The 18,543-nt window shown below is 34.7% G+C and overlaps 1 protein-coding gene across 12 annotated transcripts in view; it reads left to right on the top strand.

The window, feature by feature from the left end:
* LOC150099022 (uncharacterized) overlaps positions 1 to 18,543 on the top strand; it is a 589,139-nt gene that overhangs the window by 129,063 nt on the left and 441,533 nt on the right. Inside the window, exon 1 of one of the 12 annotated variants that reach the window (XM_090405636.1) lies at positions 5,228 to 5,244. The exons of the other annotated variants lie outside the window; for them this stretch is intronic. The gene's annotated coding sequence lies outside the window, so the exon portion shown is untranslated. Of the gene's footprint in view, positions 1 to 5,227; positions 5,245 to 18,543 lie in introns of those variants that run through there. 12 annotated transcript variants of the gene reach the window in all.

Below are 18,543 nucleotides of genomic sequence, written 5' to 3' on the forward strand. Positions count from 1 at the left end.
AATAGCTGGTCACAATCCGTTTAACGATACATCTTGTAGTGGCATGTACGGTATTTTATTTTTTCCCCCCGTCCTTTACAATCCAGCCCTCTGTCGATCTGATTGTGCCAAAATTGCCAAGAGCGACCTTAAACATAATATCCCAACTTTGATAAGAAAGGTGGTTACGAACCATCCTCAATGAAACCTTCATTTCAGTTCAGTTGTGTTGAGTGTTTCAAAGGAAATTTAAGCATTAAATTGCACTGGAAGAAAACCATTGAATGATACTACGTGCAGAGGAGGAAGAGGAAAGGAGTAGGAGAATAAAAAAAAAACGTTTTTTTGCGATTGTCTTTAAGTCATTTTTAAACTGTTGTGCGTACATAAAGGTTCGTCACGTCACCGACGGAAATCGAACCCGGATCTTTCCGACAAAATATGCTTAAATTATCACACTATTTTATTAGTTTTTTTTGCGTGAATCCTCTCCCTGAAAGGCTGCATACCAGCATGAGTGCCGTGGGTGGGATTACGGTTAAGTACTTCGGATACTTTTTTCTAGAGACCAAACATGGAACTTTATAGGCCACTTCAATTCTCCTATAAGGAGGAGGAAGTTGATGGTCTTACCTAAAGACGTTTACAAATATGCCTGCAGTAGGATTTGAACCCATGATCTCTTAGTTGAATAAATGAAGACTCACCAACGAGGCCAGTATGACTGAAATTACTATACATGGACAATACCTATGTATTGTCCATGTATAGTGATTTCATGTATAGCAATTCCATGTATAGTAATTACATGTATAGTAATTATTACGATATTAAGATGACATTTAAAAACTATTATAAATATTTGTCCTCCAGGGAAGTGCTATGATTTGTATATAGAGGGATGGACAAAACGAATGTAACTGACAATTATATATATTTGCGAAATCCACCTAAAACGAGAAATTACGAGAATGAAAGAAATGAATTCTGGATATTATTTTGTCTTGACAAACTAACTCGACCTTTTAAGTCAGTCAAGGTGATACTTTGCTACTGCATAAAAACGTTAATTCTCAATTCATAAATGTCTCAAAGAATGCATTGTTTTCCAAAGGATACCACTTATTGCTTGTGAAAAAGCGCGACCTCAAATGCTATTTTTTGATTCACATTTATTGTGAGTCATTCATATTTTATAGGTTTAGGTTTATCATAATTTTCCGTAATTGGCAGTGGTGATTATGATTGCTATCATTCTTTATAATTTTCAAGATAAGTATACACATGTTCCTTTACTTTGGCAAACATTTACCAAACAGTTACGGAACAAAGTGATATCGAAAATCATATCTAGTAGGGTGTTGAGTGCAACCTTCCTCGCTGAGGACGACTTATATGGGAAGGATTCGTAGATTTGTGAACCGATAAGGAAGAAAAGGTTACAAAATTAAATTGGGTGGATAGAATGGAGGAGGAAAGGAAAAAAATCCTTATAATTTGCATAAAAAGATGGGAAAATCACATAGAAAATAAAAGTTAAGAATTTCTAAACATTATAGTTATCCTTCTCTTTATGGTACAGCAATGGCAATGACTGTTTCTTTAAGTTAAATAACTATGAGAAACAACCACTAACTTCACACTAGTACGCCACGTACCGATAAACAGCTATAAATGATTTAAGAGTACGGATCAATGAGTTCCAATTATTTCATCTCCCATTTACATGGTTTATGTGTATTCTATGGTGTGTCTGTTTTGCACGGAAAAATCTGGCTTTCTGGAAAGACAACTTTGCAATCTTCATATTGAGGCCAGCTATCTCACCCACGGTTGAAAAACACATAAATGTTTTTCGCGTCCTAGAAGGAATTCGAACTGAAAATTTGACATCCGAAAAGACACGCACTTGCGACTCCACTATAAAGATATTCATGTCAACAATGTGTGGATTATCCATCAAAGCGACTCAAGTCGTAAGGCGAGTGTATTATGTCTGTTAATCGCGTGTTCTCTACGACCAGTTTGTCTCCTTTGCGGATTTAAAATTAGAAAATCTGTAAAGAAAAGTCGTATCATGTCAGTTATGAGAGACTGTTCTAGATATAATTCGACAAGTTTTTCTATCTAAATACAGAATGCACTCAGTTGTAAATATACTTCAAAACGAGCATGCAGACAAGAATACACCAATGGATTTTTCGATTGGTTCCGCCAGAAACAATGCTGGTATATGCTTAACGTTTTAGTTAACTGAGTTAATTATTGATAAAAACAGTCTAGATAATTTACTGCCTCTTATGCGCATTTACATTTTTTATTTCTGAAATAAGAATTCTGTTTATCCATCCGCGCCTATGATAATTATCCAGAGCTTCAGACGAGAACCGATATTTTTCTTCTTAGTTGATTAATGTTAATCTCAAATCTTAGTATGAACCTCGTATAACAACTTCAGTGTTTACAAGAAAAGTATTGTAAATTTCGCTAGACTAACGTGTACAAACTTTGTACAAATCCGACATTTGTCATTCCTTCACAATATCAGCTGAATGTTTTGGGTGGCAGTCTAGACATCCTTGACATTGTTCGAAGTTCAGTTAGATTGATTAATGATCCCGTCCTCAGCCACTTGATCCTTATTCATTACGGTATTGCTCCCTTTGTTCTGAACATAAAATTTTTTTCATACGTTAAGATTCTTAAGTTTGTACAAATTTTCACAATGCAGGCTTTAGTGATAATATATATATATATATATATATATACAGGAAGGAAGTATTTCCTTCCTGTATATATTATTACTATTTTTATATTATCAGTAAGCACTAAGCTGTGTTACTGAGTTAGTTTTTTTTTTTTAAATTTTATCAAAGCGTACTAGTGTAGTTCAAGTGCTTATAGATAATTTTTCCAAAGAGAATGAGTTGGCACGGTTTTATATATATATATATATAGCTGAAATGTCTACGCGATACTGCATAGCGGTTGAGCTTTTCTGAGTTCCCAATTCGCAACGTACTGAAGAAATAGGAGTCAGCAGATCACGCAGGTAAAGGTAAGCCTAAAATACTAACTGACAGGAGCTGACTTGTCCTTAGAACTCTCGTACCTCTTCGGTGAAATTGCAAAATTTACAGCTCTCTTCGTATTTTGGAACCCATATGGGACTGCTTGTAGTTGTCAGCATTTAAAAACACAGATATTATTGGGCTTGACGCCAAGATTAACAAGCTTTTTCGAAGAATGTGGTTCCTGTTAATCAGTATTTTAATCCTATTTGATGGTATTTTGAGCTTAGTGTTGACTTATTGACTTACCTATTGATTCCATTTGTTTGACATTGCCAACAGTGGGCTAGGGAATGCTTAATTACTTTCCTAGCTGTTAAGAAATACATTTTTCACAGTAGCGAATATATATAGATATTGGTATTGGTATTGGCTATATATCGATTGATATAGTCCAGCGATTTTCAACCGGTGTGCCGCGAGATTTATGAAAACAAATTAATTGAAAGAAATAATATCATAATTTGCGCATTTATTTATTAGTGTCTGGTCTTCCCTCTTCTTGTGTGTGTAAATCAATCAAAATTATGCCTATTTGTTTGCCAGATCATCAAAAAAATTAAAAGAATATATTTTTAGTGAATTTTAATAATTAGTCTAGGTATGCCGTATTATGGGAAAAGGTTGAAAATCACTGTATAGTCAATACCTAGACGCAAGATTGTGAGCAATGAAAATAGGTCTTGTGGATCGATTTCCATTGCTTCACGGTCATTTTACGGACAATTATTAGTCTCGAAAGGTGGACATAAAAATTGTCTTCTACATCGATGTAGGACATATCATTCATGATTTCATGCACCCTCTTCCATTCTGATTGTTCTTTTTTGGATGGAGGAAGAATCAGGAATTTTTTTTTTAACTGAGTGTTTCCCAAGGATGAAGTTTAGGTGTCGTTGTCATGATGAAGTAGTGTGAATTCGGGATTTTGAATGATGGATTTCTTTTCTTTTCTTTATTATTTTTTTGAGGGTGGGGGGAGGCTGTGGGTAACTGGACATAGTGCATGGAATCATGACTGCTAGGTATTGCGTCGATGTTGTAGACAACTGTTCTTGTAACTGTAGTAATTTTTTGTACTGACTGAAAGCTTCCAACTGCCTAATGCTTTATATCACAGAACAATGAGAAAACCTGTGGATTGAAGAGAATAACATAAGACAATAACCTGTAGGATGAGCTATTGCTCAGAATGAGGGTCTAATCAAGATAAACTCCTTCGTTAATGCTTTGAGATAGGAGTGACAACTCTCAACAGCTTTTGTACGCATGATCTATGAACAGATTAATGTTAAGGTCTGTATACAGTAACATACAATGTTCCTTTATGATATCTGTTATCGGCTTAATAATATTGGTGTCATTGTCTTTCACTTTTTATTAGCCACATTCTAATTATTGGAAATAAATAGGGTTTAAGAAACTCTTGCTTTCTTCAAAACACTTCGTTTATTCATATGAAAGGCTGCCGCGATTAATTTGGTTTAGACATTTATTTAGATATTTCTAACGTATTTTTTCTTCCACATATCGGTGAAAGTTAAGATTAGAAGAAACACTTACAAACACGCTCTCCCATAAATTCTTTGCACAGTTACTGTCTCAGTGATACTTTATTGCACAAATGCAGAAACAGGATGAAGAACTTTCATAATGTTTGATCCCTCTTTTAAAAATAACACTTCCAACTTTTCATTTCAAAATGCAAGGTCACGCGAATTTCTTTTACGCCTTAAGTTGTATTTACTGTGAAACTGTACAAAAACTGTATCGTTGTTGATTTTAACGATTAGTTTAGCTCAGCACTAGATATTTTACTATTCTTATATTTTATTTCTTTTTAGATGATTGCACGTCAGGAAAGGCAACACTCCTTGAAATACCAGAGCCATGAGTCACCATTTATGTGTATCGTTACATGTTTTTTTATTTATCAATAGCAATGATATTTCGAAAGTTACCACCTCATAACAAATGCAACCAAAATAAAGACATCACAGAGATTTCAGACTAGACTAGTGCAAATAGAACTAAAAACGGTCATTGACAATTACATTGGGTTATTCAACCTTCTTTTTTAAAGTGTGCCACTTCACACTTCCCTCAATACAGCAGGAGCCATCACATCTTGGCGTAAGCATGACACGTAGTAGATGGATGCCAAGGAGATTTGCTTTGGAGATTATCATTCAGAGTAAGATTTGCTTTATCATTCGAAGTAAGATTAGCATTACGATTGAGCTTTCGGGGAAGGGGATAAAGAAACTTTCCGAGAAACCATCGCAAAGTGTAGAATACTATTTGATGGTAGGTAGAATGCGAAATTTATTCAGAATTCAGAGTTGATCAGAATTAGCGTTATGTCTAGAGCAAAACAGGAAAGTAATCATATATAATTAGTTGCTGAGATAACTATAAAGACTGTAATGGTAATATCAAGAAAGATTAAAGGCGTAATATTATTCCAGAAAAGAAGGAGACTAAATGTAGTTCCTTTCTGCTTTTACGATACTTTCTGCTTTCTGTTCCTATTATGTTATAAATGATTACTGTGAGCTTAGGTGAAGTGATTGTTAAACATCGAGAAGTATTATACAAAATCATCGTCCATTGAACAGGAAAGAAACCTCTCCCTTTGCCACTTTAAAACTGGCTTGATTTTGTTTCAAAAATAAAAAATAAAAGTACTTGTTTAACATCCATAATTTCAAAATACGAAAGTTGTTTTTCTTTCACTTTATACAGTTTATCTCTCAAATAAAGAGCTGGCTGTCTTTGATATATCATGTATCTCTTATATGTTTAAACACATAAATTTCCATTGAGCCAATCTGATACCAAAATTCTTCTGACTGATTTCCGAAGACTCCATCTATATCTTTTTATATTTTTTTGCTTGTAAGGACACCACGTTTATTTATTTATTTTTTGGAGGTGGGAACAAACTGAATTATCACTTTCCTCAACCACTGTCCTTAAAACTTTTCGTAATTGGTCACTGTATGATTTTGTCTTAAAAGTGGCATTTACTCATATCAGATGGCAAATGAATTTCATCACCAAGTGTGAAGTTAAGATATGCATATTGGAGTCTAAAGTGACTTGAAAAGCATCGTGTGAAATGTGCAAGAGATTTATAGTTGTTCTTGGGTAAGAGTTTTATAGAAAACTACAAAGCTCTTTTTTTCCAACTTATGTTTACGAACTATGCTCGGTTTCAAGATGACTGAAGTGAACCGTTAGTTTGATTAATAAAAAAAATCATAATTCTATTAGAATCTCAGTTGGCAAACTCCACAAATACTGTCCATCTGAACTCTCCAAAGTAATCGGTCCATCGTTATTTCACGATGAAGATGGTATCAATATTTGTGCATGCATGAACTCAAACGTTGTATGCCAGCGAATATGAAAATGTCCTTACTCCATTTTGCCAGATTTATTCACTGTGCGCTGATGTAAACTGTAAACTCTGCAAAGCACCTTAATCTCTTATTTTTTTTTTCATCCCCGTCTCTCGATTTATTTTCTACGCAAACCATCTCTCTTGACGAATTTAATGTCCAAAAGTTCAAGCTCCCAGTTAACTTGACAGACCAGTTTGGGAGAGATGCCAACACTTCCTTTCCATAATGATTTAATTCAAATCGGTTGTTTTCTCACCAACTAATCAGATAATCGTGCCATTTCCTAACACAATGAACTTTTCCTCATCAATAGCCTTTCGCGTGATACCTAAGATTATAGTTCTCGTTAGGTAACAAGCTATCATTTAGGGAAGACTCTCTCCTACGCCACGCCCTTTTCGCTGCAACTCTCTGTCATGTTCTTTGACACAATAACATCAAATGGAATGAGCTCCTCAATAATTTTTATTCATCTTTTTTTTTTCTGATTGGACTCCCTTTTTTTCTTATTCAAACTCTTTCAGATTGAGTTATTGAAATAGTTTTGATATCGAATTTAAATATTTATTCTTCGCTCAACTTCACATATCCTGAAATATCCCCAACAGGCATATTAAGAAGTTTGAAGTAAAGAAAATGTCTCGTAACAATATACAGTATTTATATAAATTCTGGTCTGTTGTTCAAACCTGAGTTTCCAATAAATTCGGAAAAAAGGAACAAATATCGCAGATCCTTGTACCGAAATTTCTGGGTTTTCTTTTTTAATTATATGATGTCTATATAGCCGTGGTAACTTACTTCACCCAAGGTCGCTGCAAAAGAAACACTTACAATTCTAATGCTGATCAAGATTAGGAAAATTGTATTCCATCTATAATACTCTTTAGAAATGCATTCTGCACTGATCCGTAGGCATTGGCGATTGGCTGCCTACCTGTTTCCAAACGTTTTGGATAAACAATAACAATGCTGTCTCCTTTAACATCTACTGCTTATTGCACTAGATTTTTATTGAGTAAAATATTCTGTTTTGTCCAGTCTGTAGCCACTCCGCAGCTGGAAAAATCTACTTGCCACAGGGTGGGTGGGCGAGCACATTTGTCGAGCTCTGGGCATAATTATACTGCATCTCTTATTTTTCAGCATATGGACGGTAATTAAATTCTCTGCTTTCCTGAAGAGACAACAGAAAACGCAAAAGATAATTTTTTATTTCTTCAACCATTTAGAACATTTACTTTGCATCAACTCCGTACAAATTTAAACCTCATTTCATGGAATATGCTTCTCGTCTTTTTGACGATGACGGGATAGTCTTCCATTTCTTCTGTGTAAATTTTTGCGAAGAATTTCTACCTCGGTAATGACTTTTACTATATTGATGATATCCTCTGGCTGGAATCATTGGAATAACCTGTTAGAATATCGTCTAGGATGCTGAGAATCTTCATAATTTTCAACTAAATTAATCAGCCTGCCTCGTACGAAGGTTTTTACTCTCGGAAAATTCGGATTCCTCATAATGAAAAACAGACAAACTGACCACAAGAATGTATGTAATTAATAGACACAATATACTACTCTCATAGTTGTAGTTCCAGGCAAACATCATGGATATCTGTGGGCATAATCATTAGCTTAATCTGTTGAAAAGTCTGTACTTTATTCCAAGTAATCAACCTTAAGCTTAATTTATTATATTCTTTCTGTTATCTAATTTGATTTTCATTATTTAGAGAGAATTTGAGGACTTGGATATAAGCCAGGTCCTCAAATAATGGAACAAAAATAGAAAAATGTGTAGGTTAAATGTATAGAGTGCAGTGAAGTAATAGAGTCCACCTAAATTGGAGACAGGTTTTATTACTTTCGAAAAACATTTCGACGACTATTAATTTTTTCAATTTTCTAGTGCATTCATTATCATGTACATTAAAATTCTTTCACAATAGCTTTATTACTGACCGAAATTTTTACAGAAGAATACTTTTATGGTTTCTCGCTTTTATAATGTGTTATATCAAAATAATATTAGGATTCTTGGAGTGCAATTAGATTTGAGTATATAATGACCTCTGATCCAAAAAATAATATTAGTTTTTACATAAGTTGACGATTAATGAAGAAAAATCTGGTTGGGTAAGTAGATAACGTCTCTGCTCTCCAGCTAATAGTCTTGGGTTCGATTCCCGCTTCAGGGAGGGATGCTTGTGAATGCCTTTATGTAGGAGATGAATCGGCTTTCCACTATGATTATTGGAGGTGTGAAGTGGCTTGAAAAAGTTCAATATTAATCGCTAGAGTTCACATCTGAATGCACAGCCACGTCTTGAAGCTTGGCGATTCGTTATGCTCACCCTGAGAATAGACGACTATTGCTTTCACCTTGACATGCGGACTTTCTCAATGGCTAGGCTGGGTTTATAAGTTCACTTCTCTTGGTTATTACCTATAAGAAGTTGATAAACGGAGAGCGTCAGTGTTCTCTCTGTTCAACAATTTGGAGAAACTTTGGTGTCCATTCGTTTGAGTTAAAATTTAAGAAAACGTAAATATGTCGAAAATATAACTGAAGATCTAGTGCAGACTATTTTTCATGTTTTGACAGCAGTATTCGCTTTCTTATTGCTTTCAAATGATCATACGATAAATCGAACAGACCGGAATAACTGTTTCCCTGTGGTAGAAGTGTATTGCACTTTATAAAAAGTATGTGGTTAGTTTCTGAGAAATTCATCTTTTTAAATTAGATTCTTTTTGTCCATTTTTTCGCATGGCCCTCTATAGCGCACTCTCGACATTTGCCCTTCGGCTGGAAAGATCTGGGTCAAAATCTGGGTAAGAGCTTTCCAGCCAAAGGTAAGTTAGTCCATCTCATACAGAAGTGACAGGGATTTTTTTCCTCCCGGAAACTCGAGCTTTTCATTCCACATAACAAGTAAGAACATACACATTAACAGACGTAATACTCTGCCCTCATAGCTTACTTACTTCGGTCATATAAACAAAAAGACGGACACATGTGTGCGACAGTTCAGTGACTTCCATTTTGAAACGATCTGAAAAGATAACATTTTTTTAAAAAAAAATCTCTAATTGCTTTAATGAGGTATAAACTATTTATTAGGTAAAACAACGAATTAGGTATAACAAACTCATTTTACGACAAAACTGGCTGTAGGCTCACTTGCTCTAATAACGAATGGTCTCACTATTTTTTGTGACTATCCGCAATCGTTTCCTTACTCGTTATATAATTTTGTCACGCAACATTACCCACGGAGGTGTACGCACCTATTGTAATAATTGCTGTGGATGGACCAAGGTTTAGATAAGTCGGCATCTTTCTGGGAGGCCATATTTTTCTTTTTTCTTATTTCTTCAAATTTTCAGTAAGCAAGCTTCAGATGATTTGTTTGCTATATCACGGATTTTAAGGACTATGAGTAAATGATAATAGTCCCAGTAATGCAACATTATTAACAGTTAGTATCATTCTATATCATTTGTAGTATAAATGAGTCTCTATAACTCATTTGATTTCGATGGAGCTCATTTGGATGGAAGAAACTGGATTCGAATCCCTTCTATGACGCAAAGAAGCTTTATAATTCATAGGAAGATGTTTTCCTCCCGATTGGTCAGTTTTTCCTCAAAATGGTCTCATTAACACATATCTGCAGACATAATATATTGGCTTTTAGTAGATGCAGCAAAGAAATGGGAGGCTGGCTGTATTAAATGCATTATAATCTCTAATTAGAGGATTCGACCCATCCTGGGATGGAAGAGATGAAGAAGACGTAAAATGATTTATTATTATTAATATTATTATTATTCTTACTCGAACAACTCCATGAAGTCCGAAGACTCATCGATGGAGTTCCTAAACAGTATGCCTAGAACTAGCCAACATTTACACATTATCTGTCATATTTTTAACTCATTTACTGACATGGTACTCATAACAGATTCCAGTAACGTATTCCACTCATTCATCACTCTCCAAGCAAACTCTTGCTCAATTTCCGGGAACGATCATTACTTTTCCCTACCCCATTTTCTCTATATCAGTCCTATCAACACCTTTCAGTAATCTCTCTCTCTCTCTCTCTCTCTCTCTCTGTATGTGTGTGTGTGTGTGCGCGTGTATGCGTGCGTGTGTGTATGTATTATCACTCCTTTTCCGCCTATCAGCCAAGTTCCGCTACCCACAGTTCTTCAGCGTATTCTCATAAGGAGCATTTCATAGAACTGCTGCCATCTTGGTCATTCGCCTCTGGATCCTCTTTACCTCTTTCTCATCTACAAGAAAGTAAAGTGACCAGATCTCTGCACGGTGGTCTAGATGGGGGGGGGGGGTCCCTATCAATGCTCCATAAAGAAGTATAATAATCTGTTTATATGAGTGTTTTTCAGTTACCTGGTAATCATATGAGCAGTTTTAGCAACATTTGCAACATACTGTCCAAACCTCAACTCCCTATATCTCAAATCCCCGACTTCATCAAGCATTTTCAGTGGTCATATCTCTTTTTTGTAGCTAGGTTCAGAAATATTTATTTAAACATTCTTTAAGAATTCAGCTTTCTGCAACATTCCTGTTTCGCTGATACTTCCTGTCATTTTGTTTATGAACCGTGAAACTTAATAATTATTTGTTAATTATTCTCTCCTATCGTCTTCATTCGAAGACCGCTTTGACGACTCCGTGGCATATTGGTTTTTTGACACTTGTCAGTAAATGAATCAGGGTTCAAAACATTATGTTCGATGAGATAAATACTCTGAGCCTTTCTCAAGTAGCGTTAATCAACAGGTTATCGGCCGAAGAGTTTATTTCTCTTGAGTACTATGGTTTGAGAACATAGGCATTAGATAGACATAACGGACTAGGAGAAGTGAAACCTCATCACTGTCCCGAAGCAATGAATCTCAGACTGGCGAGTTATACTAAGTCATGAAAAAAAATTGGTGAGATCCTTTTTGCCGCTTCTTGGAAATACGTTCATAAAATGTAATTTGAATTCACGTGGCTTCTGAAGAAATGGCAATCATTTCATAGAAATAGCTGTTGAGAACACTGTTTTGTTCTGAATTCCAATAGTAAAACGTTTTACTATTGGAATTCAGAAAAAAATGGAAATTAAATAGAATGGAAATTATGCATTACTTTTAATTAGAAAAATAGCTGCTCAATGTGAAAAAATCAGCTTTTGTTAATCGATGTTTTTTCTTCAATGATAATTCATTCTTAATCGAACTATTAACAAAAGCTGATTTGCACATTGAGCAATTATTTTTTCTAATAAAAAGTAATACATAATTTCCATTCCACATGTTTTAAGGAACAAACAATCGTGAATTTATTCGTAATTAAAAAATAAGGTCAAGGAATCGCTCCAAATTTGGAAAGATTACAGTGTTAATTCCCAGTTGTGTTGATTATCATTACAATCTTTTGCACGTTGCTCTCTCGTTAAGATGCTCAGGAACTAGATCAATCGGCTACTCTTTATATATTCTGTCAACGAGCTGGCATTTTTGCAAATATTTTTCTCCTCCAACATCGTGATACACACCGCCAATTACAGAAGGAAAATGCAGAACAAATATCAGGAATAATCTTCTAAGTGGCCTTTAACCGGGTCGCATATCCGTACGAGAAAAGCAAGGAGGGAATAGAGTAGCAACTGTAGGCAAGTTTCCGTAGGTCGAAACTTGTCCTCTTCTCGGTATCGCTCGAGGCACATGTACGTGCTGCCTCAAAAACCAATCGTTGCAACATTGGAAGAGCAGGGGAACATCCCCAGGTACTGGTACCACTACTCATGTAACCTATTTTCCAACAACACCTTGTATTAACCCCATTTTCTGTCCGCCTTTTATACTAAAGCTCGACACTTCATTTACGAGAGAATTCTCTCGCTTTCTCTGTCTTTCTCTCGAATTCGTTCCTCACTTAAAAATTGCTATTAAAATTAAGAACAAAATATATTATTACTTTCTGATTAAACTGTCAAAATTGTTGGATGCAAATATAAGCTTATTTTAATATTAAAATTTTATTCAACCAGTATACTGAGGGGCGATGAGAGAGAGAGAGAGAGTTAAATTATTCTCTCTTGAAATTAAAAAGTCTGCACGCAATTAGAAAAAATTGTGCATCTAATTTTTTAAAATAATATACAAATATTAAAATTTATCGCTGCAACTGACCACTTAATTTACCAAGGAGTGTTATACTGAAATATGACGAATTACTCTCTCCACTTTCTTGCTCGATCGACAGAGCTCGGGTTAGCTCAGTATACGCGTTTGGCCTGTTTTGGACGTAAACATTAATTTAAACATAATAGCGTACAGATTACTATAATTAAAAAGAAAAAAAGAAATAGATCTATATTTCTGAAAATGTTAAGCATTTCGGAAGAATAAGTGTCTTATTTAGCAGTTAATGAGATCCTAATTGCTTTCATTATCATCTCATATATTGCTGTTTAGAAGCTTGATAAGGTACAATTTTTGACCCTGTCTTTTTGACCTATAAAGAGTCAATACACCTCCATGATCTCCTTATTTCAGAAGGTCCAGAAGTCCCCCCCCCTCTCCATCTCGTATTCGGCCATGTCGACATGGTACGCTGTTATTGCTTTCGCGTTTAGAATCGGATATTCTGAAACTGTCTTATAGTCCTGCATATTATATACGTAATATACAAAATTCTCATACAGTTTTAAGGATGAAATAAGATGAGATGCAGCATTCGTTTCTTCAGAAATGCAAGATTTTTGCTTTCGCAGTTAGCTTAATTCTAAACCAGTTTTGTAGTTTATGAGAAGAACACAGAACTATATGACTACATATAATTCATAGGTATGACCTATTCGCCTTATCTTTAGTTGTCTTGACGGTAATTCTAAATATTTCCCTCGTGCGAATTTTACGATGCAACTCCCCCCTCGGTAAGGAAATGGTGTTTATAAAGTGACGAAAATTCAAATAAGTATTTGTTTTGAAACTTGTTAGTGTTCCGAAATAGATATTTATTTATCCATCTAAAGACTATTTTAAATTAACTTGTACAAACGTAATATGTTATTCATCTTTAGTACTTTTATTGCTATTATTTCACAGTATGTATACTATAATATAATATTTTTCATTATAACTTAACAGTAGATACACATTTCCATTCTTGTGTTTTATCTTAAACAAATCTTTTCGTGGTTTGGCTTTGATTAAAAACACGTACCGGCATACTATATTATGCAAATATCATTTCTAAATGAAGACCTATAAAACCCCTAAAAGTATAGTATTTTATTCCATTTTTATTTTTATTCAATTTCTGTCTTTTATCCCCCGTTTTGTTGTTTAGTCCCCACACACGAAGAAATGAGAATGAGAGATGGCTCCATTCTGGGGAGGTCACTCCTTCCATTTTTTTTTCCTTTTCACCAGTTTCACCAGAACATTCTTAGGTAGCTAAATTCATAATTTTCAATTTGAACGGAAATCCCCTCCCCCCCCCCTCTCTCTCTCTCGACACTTTTCTGAATTAGTCAAATAAAAAACGTTGCCTGAAATATTTACCTATTTTCTAGAGAAATTTATTTTTATAAAATAAAGCAAAATCTACCTCCTCAATTTACTTTTACGGCTTAAGAGAAATCGTGACAAACCTGGCGTTCAAGGTTATATAAATAACATAAAAACTAAATAGACTGTTTTTCTACCTTGATGTCAGATCTTTGTTAATTGGTTCACCAGAAGGAAAGGTAGAAGAGTAAGACTCATGAATTGTAACCTTGGTGATATTTTGAGAGAAAGGACAGTGTACCGTGATACTTCAGCATTCAAGGTTTCCATAATATAGGTTGTATGTAGGCAGTAAGGTTTTCTTGAAAAAAACATAAAGCCTCGCTCGATTAGAGCGCAGTATTTTGTAAAAGTTAAAATATAAATATTTTGTAAATGTAATATGTGAACTAATAAGTTAAACTTTACATTTATAAAGTGAGCCTATCATTTATAGCAGTTCATTCGAAACTGCTTCCCTTAACGTTTCAAAATAAATTACTTAAAATATGCTTTAACTGACTAATAGGAGTCATAACAGTTATCCAGATACTGTTTTTTTTTTCTATGGACAGCTGTGCACGTATACGTAACTTATATTGAAAATATTCTGTTTGTTAATGAAATTTGCATTTAATACAGTGTTATTTAAAAGATTTCAACTTATCTTGAGGAAGATGAGTTGAAAACCTTCCGTGACGGGCTTGTCATGAAACAGTATCCTACAGCATCAGAATACCTCCAGATGTGTGATGAAAAATCACCTACCACCACCTAAAGACTTTCATCAGACAATTGTGCACTGGTGCTATAGTTATGATTTTTTATATGAATGCCGCCCATATAAACCTATAGTACTGTGAATGGGTTAAGAATCAGATTATATTAGCGAAGCAAATGCTTCCAGTTTCGTGCTTCCGTGGGTCAGGTCTCGACGATAAGGAAAACCAACAAGAGCGACATTATCTAAAGTCAAAGCTCCAGAACAGGAACTGCTGATATGTAGCACGCATTGCTGTTCTAATCGACGAGTTACTGCAGTAACGATCTTAGAAGAATTCTGCAAGCACAAATCATTTGTATCAAAACCATTCATCGAAAATTGCAAAAGCAGTAAATTAATCAAGAAATAAACTTGTTTGTTAATTGTTAAGCCTTGTCTAATGGATTAAATGACAAATCAGTTACAATATAATGAGTGCAAGAATTATACTTGATTAATGAGAAAGGCTATCATATTTCCAGGTTAAACAGAACTCACACGGTTCCGTCATGGGACCTATCGAAGAGAAGATGCCTCCATCAAAGTCTAAATCAGGGATTCCCAACCTTTTTGTTTCCTAGAGCACATTCTAAAATACCGATAGGGCGACGGGCACCATCTATTTTTTCAAGCAAATTTTTTGAATTCGTTTGTTAAATGAATACATACAAAGTTTACATTATAATCAAATGTTTTATTACTTAAAAGTTTACATTATATAAAAATTTAAATATATATATGTAAGTTAGTGTGATCTTTGACATTTCATTTCATTGGCCAGTGCTTCATAATTAGGAGAATACGATGATATTCCAGTTCTTAAACTGGAATGAACAACTTCGAATGCGCGTCTACTTTACATTGTATGCGTTTAATACTCGTCATACGTCATATAGCATGCCATGAATTGTTGCGTGATTATTTCAAACTATACGGCACACGGTTGAACAGCGGCGGGCACACACAAATTGGTTGACGGGCGCCATGGTGCCCGCGTGCATAGGGTTGGGAACCCCTGGTCTAAATCTTCATTTTAGGGAAGTGGCAAAGGAGTAGTGATCTGAGATGCCTTCTTTCGGAAGAAATAGTATTATGTAACCATTGATGGTCATGTGTAGCATCGGAGATCTACCTATTTCTTTTATATGTCTGGATACAGTTCATGGAATAAGAAACCAATAATCGAGAGTTTTTAGAACTAATCATTAGTTTTCATTGTTTTCATCCATTATATGAATGAACTGTTTCGAGTAGCACAATCCAAGGAACTCAGGCCACATTGCAGTCATCATTAAACAACAGTACTAACGTCTTAAGATATCTATAATATATGTGGAGTGTATATGGAATTTCCTATAGAACTGTATCAGAAACTCAGTAACTCTTTTTTTGTGTTATATGCAGTATTAGTAAAGAAACTTTTTGCAGCAACTCAGAGTAGTGGAATTCCTTATCTATTCCATGGGCAAATTACATTTCTTGGAAGCCGTTCTTAAATGATCAGTTAATTTTGTTACTTAGACTTGAGATTATTGTCATTTTCACTGTCTTGGTTTTTTTTTTATATTCATATTAGTATAAGGGAGAGAATACTCCAGTTCAATTTCAAACAATGGCTGAAGCATGATAAACAGATTGATTACAAAAAACATAAGTTTCGAACAATTCTCATAGTATATCTTTGAAAAATTTTACTTAGTATGTTATTTACCAGGTAAATAAATAACATACTATAGTTATTTATTTACCTGGTAATGAAGATTACAGATACTTCCTAGATATGAAGATTACAATTCACATCTAGGAAATTTTGAGTATCTTTGAATAGTTTCATAACATTGTTATGATTAGCATTTGCTTTTAATGGACCCTATTTTTTTCTTCTTAGTTTCTTTTTTTCTTATGTAAATAGCAGTTCACATTGCCGAACGTCAGTTTTATTATATAACTAGTATGCATTGTTAAGAAGTAAAATTGCATCTGCTCCCTGGATTACATATTTCATAAAAACATGAAGCGAAATTATATATCGAATATTATTACTTAAGTATATTATGTTGAATAAAAACTGTGAGGTTCACAAGAAATTCTTATGTGTATCAGTTTTATCCTGATGTTTTTTTTTTTAAGAAATAGAAAGTATTCTTACCATTCAATCAGGTACCATAATTGATTATGAAAAAGGGAAGTCGCATTCACTGTGTGCATTCGGAACATACAGACTATTACACATATAGAATATTTTAATGGACCTAATTTTTTTCAAAAGGCATAAACATCATAATAACGAATGGCATAAACATATCTTTAATTTATTGATATATTTGATATATCTTTCTGTTGGTGCTATGAGAAAAAGAAACAGCTTAATTATCTGATATGCTTTGCTCGAGAATGACCACAAAAAAAAAAAAGGTGGAAGTGAATATTGCTGTTGAGAGTAGAGAATAATAATTAGAATATGCGTTATCTGTACTCATTCAACCATTTACGATTAGAGAGAGCGTTGTAGTGCTATATGTTCACTATCGCTTTCTGAACTCATCAAATATGGTGAGGATCAATATCTCTAAATAACTATTGAGACACAGCCTGTGAGAATGAAATATACCAATATATCTTGTTTGCCTTGTATAACCCACATGTTGATGTGGCTTATTACACAGATTACAGTCCATATACCGAACACCTGTAATGTTGTTAATGGAACTTAGAGGATTTCATATTCGAGACGTTGATAAAAGGCTATATCACGTAAAATCAGCTGAAGGTCATATTATCAGCGAATAGAAATCCGACAGTTTTACCTCAACCAAGAAACGCAGGGAGATGCACCAGGCCAACAACAACAACCAGAGGAGATTAAAGGATACTCAGTAGGTCGGTAGGGAAATTTTGACAGTCTGATATGGAAGGGGTACGGCAGTCAAAACGCAGATTACACTGACTTAAGAGACATCGCGACTGCTCCGTAGAGCTTGGAAGTTCGTGATACGGAGCAACGAATCATGACAACCTCGTCCGGACCAGATGGGGATGGAGGAAGCTTGGGGAGCACCATATTCCCAAGTGAATTGTCTCACCTGTGAAGATTTGTGATGATGGTGTTTCTTCCGAACCTTTAGTTGTTGTGCCTTGAAAGATGAACACCAAGAATATAAAACACTTCCGGATCATGAAGCTTCTTACATGGTGACAGTTTTACGTAACGTGTTTTTCAATATGACAATGCACACATTGTACTTTAGGTGCTGTTTTGACACAATTTGAGGAAAATAATGTGGAAATAATTGACTGCCCTGTACTCGTTCCGGAACTCAACCCAACAATTTTGTGATATCAGCTGCGGAGTAGACCATTGCATCCAACAAAAATATTTGAATTGCTGGTCGTGTTGAGTGTAGAAAGGGCCAAAATACTGGATCATAATATCACGAATTGATAGAAAGTATGCCTAGAAGGAGAAATTTGTGATCAGGATCAAAGAAAGACCCGCGCGTTGTGAACTTGTGCGAAGCTTGGATTTCTCTGAAATCTAGTGCTGTCCGAATACTTATTTCAGCATAGGAAGAGTTCAAGCTCTCAGAGGGCGTCTATACATAATTTTTTGGGAAACATCAAAGTTCATTGCAATACCTGGATATTATCCATATAAGATCGATAGAGAATGTGCATCGATAGAGAATATCACTGATATTTATATATTTATTTGGATATGTCAGCGAATTGCTGAGTTTCA

This window comes from Typopeltis vanoorti, chromosome 15, assembly GCF_054136105.1.
Source record: "Typopeltis vanoorti isolate ZY-2024b chromosome 15, IOZ_Tvanoo_1.0, whole genome shotgun sequence".
NCBI classification, from domain to species: Eukaryota; Metazoa; Arthropoda; class Arachnida; order Uropygi; family Thelyphonidae; genus Typopeltis; species Typopeltis vanoorti.